This window comes from Microtus ochrogaster, chromosome 2 (assembly GCF_000317375.1).
Source record: "Microtus ochrogaster isolate Prairie Vole_2 chromosome 2, MicOch1.0, whole genome shotgun sequence".
Classification (NCBI taxonomy): domain Eukaryota; kingdom Metazoa; phylum Chordata; class Mammalia; order Rodentia; family Cricetidae; genus Microtus; species Microtus ochrogaster.
Window position 1 is genome coordinate 30,620,524 of NC_022010.1, and position 4,770 is coordinate 30,625,293.

Below are 4,770 nucleotides of genomic sequence, written 5' to 3' on the forward strand. Positions count from 1 at the left end.
GCTGTTACACAGAGAAACCCAGTCTCAAAACAACAACAACAACAACAAAACAGGACTTTTTGGATGAAGTTTTGTGGTGCACAGTTGTAACCTCAGTGCTGACTCAGGAAGTAGAGGCAGGAGAATCAAGATCATCAGTTACAGAGTGAGTTCAAAATTTAGCCTAAGTTTTTGTTTGTTTCCGAGTCACGGTTTCTCTGTAGCTCTGGCTGTCCTGGAACTCACTCTGGTCGACCTCAGAGATGGCCTGCCTCTGCCTTTCGAGTGCGGGCATGAAAGAGAATGCCATGGTGGAGAACCAGACACAGCTGAAGTAAACTGAGAACGGACACCTTGACAATCTTCCATGTGTCTAGCTTTCTCTGAGACTTGGGGAGACCGCTGCAGTCCTGGGTATGAGGGCAATCAGAGTTGGGGAGACCACTGCAGTCTGGGATATGAGAAAAACCAGACTTGGGGAGACCACTGAAGCCCGAGGTATGAGGGCAACCAGAATTGGGGAGACCACTGCAGTCCGGGGTATGAGAAAAACCAGACTTGGGGAGACCGCTGCAGTCCGGGGTATCAGAAAAACCAGACTTGGGGAGACCACTGAAGTCCGGGGTATGAGAAAAACCAGACTTGGGGAGACCACTGAAGCCCGAGGTATGAGGGCAACCAGAATTGGGGAGACTGCTGCAGTCTGGGGTATGAGGGCAATCAGAACAACATCTTGAAATTCAGTCTCAGACAAATGAACATTCCTCCAGCTGCACTCTGCTCCAAATTCTGAATGTCTCCCGCGTATGTCTGCATCCACCTACGAACACTGTAATACAGGCTCTACCTTGGCCCTTCATTCATTCCTATGTCAGGCCTACTTACCCAGTTTTCCTAGAATCACATCCTTTTTTTTTTTTTCCTTTGGTTTTTCGAGACAGGGCTTCTCTGTGGCTTTGGAGCCTGTCCTGGAACTAGCTCTGTAGACCGGGCTGGCCTCGAACTCACAGAGATCCGCCTGCCTCTGCCTCCCGAGTGCTGGGATTAAAGGCGTGTGCCACCACCGCCCGGCATCACATCCATTTTTTTAAAAAAAAGTCCTTGAGTCCTGAGCCGCCTCACCCTCGGCATATCATTGCCTCTCAGCCATTCCATGAGAATGGCTTGTTTCTTGGCATTATTGCCAGGCTAGCCCCTTGACCTCAGGAACCTCTGGCAGTTAGGCCCTGACTTCACTCAGTAAAGTGCAGCCTCATGTGGGGTCTCCAGGGCCTGTCCTACGAGCTGAGAGAAAGGCTTGTATTCATCCCCCACCTGCTCGCTTGTCTTGAGTCTTCCCTTCTTAAATGTTCCCCCATGTGATCTTGGAGACTTGTTTCACAAGCGTCAGGAAGACATAGCTCCAGCCATGTTGACTGCGTCCTTCAGCACCCTGGAAGTATTCTCCTGTGGGCCTCATGCTCACCACCAATCACGTGCAGTTTTCTCTCTCTCCATTACCCAAACAGAAAGCAGGATTCCTTCCGTACCTACTGTGTGCCATGTGACAGGCCTGCGTTCCATGGACGATGATGGGAATGAAGCTTTTGATGTGTACCCTCGGTGACTTCATAGTCCAGGGCTAGCCACAAGCAGCTTGCTGGTTTCAGGGTGGCATTGCTCTTCATAGAAAGAGATGGCTCAGCTGTTTAAACGGAAGCAATGGAGTCAAGGTGGGGAGAACACATCAGGGAAAGGATCCTGGGGGCCGAGAGGCAGCAGAACCCTGCTGGAAAGAGCCCATACCCAGTGTATATAACCCCCTCCGGAGTGCTGGGGTTGAAGGCGTGAGCCACCATGGAAGCCAGACTTTCTCAACCCACTTAAAACTAGTAATCACTGATGTTCACTAGATAAGATTTACAGTGTACACTGGGTGGTGGTGACTCTCGAGGCAGAGGCAGGCGGATCTCTGTGAATTGGAGGTCAGCCTGGTCTACAGAGCAAGTTCCAGGACAGCCAGGGTCCGCAGAGAAACCCTGTCTCAATAAGTCAACCAAACAAACAAAAAAAAGATTTCTAGTGTAGACATGATCATTCGACCAACTCGCTTTCACCCTGTTGCCTCTACTATAGGGCATATACTGTAGGTGGTGTGGAATCTTCACTCTTTGTATTTCGAGTACTTCAGGAAGACTTCAACCTAAGACTATTTTAGGAAATTGCCTGCAACTTTACCTAGCAACCCAATCTCCTTTCGGATTTTTCCAAAGACAGGTGTAGCCCTGGCTGTCCTGCACCTCACAGAGACCCTCCTGTCTCTGCCTCCCGAGTGCTAGGATTAAAGGCGTGCGCCACCAGTGCCTGGTTCCTTGAGGACTTTTAAGTCAACAGGTATTTGGTGGAAACACCTGCTAGGAGACACCTCGGGGACTCAGGTAACTCACTGTCCCTTCTAGAGCAGCGGCCCTTAACCCTCCTAATGCCACAGCCCTTGAATACAATTCATGTGGTGGTGACCCCACCACCACCACAAAATTATTCCGTTGCTACTTCATAACTGTAATTCTGCTACTGTTATGGATTGTTAAACAGCTGAAATACAACCCCTAAAGGAGCTGCGACCCACAGGTTGAGAACCACTGTTCTAGACGTTTGCTCTTTTAACTCTATTGGTGAAGATGTCGAATCCAACACAAAGCCCTTGCTTTACTACCTCAGTCTTGGAAGAAACGTTTGCTAGCATAGTAGCTGATTTCTTGTCTTTATGGAAAGTCTTCAGTGAAAAAACCATAAAATGTCCTCTGTGACACTAACTGTGAAAATGTCCCATGTAGAACTTCTTAAAATTATTTTGAGATGAGGACTGTATTAGCTCTGGCTGTCTTGGAACTCGTTCTGTAGACCAAGCTGGTCTCAAACCCATAGAGATCCACCTGTGTGCTGCTGCCCAAGTGTTGGGATTGTCACCATACCTCCTGGCTGTCTTTTTTTTTTTTTTTTTTTTTTTAGACAGGGTTTCTCTCTAGCTTTAGACCTGTCCTGGAACTAGCTCTTGTAGACCAGGCTGGCCTTGAACTCACAGAGATCTGCCTGCCTCTGCCTCTTGAGTGCTGGGATTAAAGGCATGTTTGGCTGTCTTTTAAAACTTTTTAACACAAACTCGTACAATTTCTGTTAAAGTTAAGTTTGAGGTGAAAATTTGCCAGCAGCCTAAGGTTGAATGTAACATGTTTTCCTAGAGCCAAACCCATCGTTCAAAAGCTAAATGTGGCATAGTATGGCATGCCCTCCCAGACTGCGGCCACACAGCCGCCTCCTGCTCCTCCGTTTGGGAGTACAGTAGTAGCTAGCTACTGTACAGAGCAGACCGCATTTGCTATTCGGTTTCGAGGGGTTTTCTTTTCTTTTTCTGAGCCACACGAGCGGTGTTATGTGTTCACTATTCCTGGGAGGTCTGTGTTGCTGGTTTGTGAGATGTGGACCAACTCCAGTAAGGCACTTGCGTACCCTGTTGAAAAAGGGTGGGGACGACAGGACTGTCGCAGCGAGAGCCTTAGGCAGCTGCCATTTATCCTAGAACGGTGAGAACATTTCTAAAATGTTTTGGGCAAAAGAAGCGCTGACGTCCCTGGGTGGGCTCGAACCACCAACCTTTCGGTTAACAGCCGAACGCGCTAACCGATTGCGCCACAGAGACCCAGCTGCTCTGGCGGCCGTGAGCTGTGTACACATTTCAGCGGCCGGCCTGGGAGTCGGCGCTCCGGACTCCCGGGAGGCGTCGGAGCCTGCAGAGCCCTGCGGGCTGAGGCTGCGCGAGGGCGGGGAGAGGCGGAGCCGCCGCTCAAATCCTCCCGAGAGCCGGGCGGCGCTGGGCCTCCACGGGAGGCTCCAAAGTTTAGAGCTCTGCCCTTGTTCGCGGTCGTGATCGCTCATGCCTTTAGAGTGTTCTCATCATCTCCCACTTTCCAAGCAAACAAACAAGCGAAAAAACATTTCACGAGGCTGATAAACTGTGGATCTGTGTGCGGTCATAGGTATTTTGCACTTTATACGGTTGAAAAAAGAAAGGTTGTTTTTTTTTTTTTTTTTTTTTTTTTTTTTTTGTTAGTTTGTTTGTTTTGGCACGTCCTGAGAACAAATGTACACCCCCTTAGGGGAGTGGAGCCTCCTATGAGCACGCTGGTGCAGGGGGACAGCAGGAAGAGATTTGTGGCAATTAAAATGCTTCTTTAAATAGCCACTGGAGGCTAGGCCTTCCTTTCCTGGCTTCTGAATTTAACCCACTGAGAGCGGGCTGTCCAGGGAAGGTTGACATAGGTAGCATTGTGCCCACCCTTAGGACCTCTTCGTCCCTCCCATCACTGTACAGCTTGGGGGGCAACTCCATCTATGCCAGGTCATGCTCTTCAAGCATCCATATCCTTTCTCCTCCTTCTCTTCCTCCTCATCCTCTGCTTCGCTCTTCCCACTTAATACTGATCTTTTCGTATCATTTGAACCATATTTTAATTATGTATCTGGGTGATGGTATGCTTGTGGTGCCCTCAGAGACCAAAGAGGGCATCAGATCAAAGATTAAAGGCGCGAGCCACCGCTGCCCAGCTGTCTCCGATCTCTATTAGGATAATAGTAAAGATAGGCTAAGAAACAGCTTTGTTACTTAAACTTTTCTTTTTGGCCAGGCGGTGGTGGCGCACGCCTTTAATCCCAGCATTTGGGAGGCAGAGGCAGGCGGATCTCTGTGAGTTCGAGACCAGCCTGGTCTACAAGAGCTAGTTCCAGGACAGGCTCCAAAACCACAGAGAAACC

General features: G+C 49.3%; 1 non-coding gene across 1 annotated transcript; it reads right to left on the reverse strand.

Annotated features, from left to right (window-relative positions):
- Positions 1 to 3,584: 3,584 nt before the first annotated feature.
- Trnan-guu lies at positions 3,585 to 3,658 on the reverse strand. Its single transcript has one exon. It is a non-coding gene; the product is annotated as a tRNA-Asn (tRNA).
- Positions 3,659 to 4,770: the final 1,112 nt, after the last annotated feature.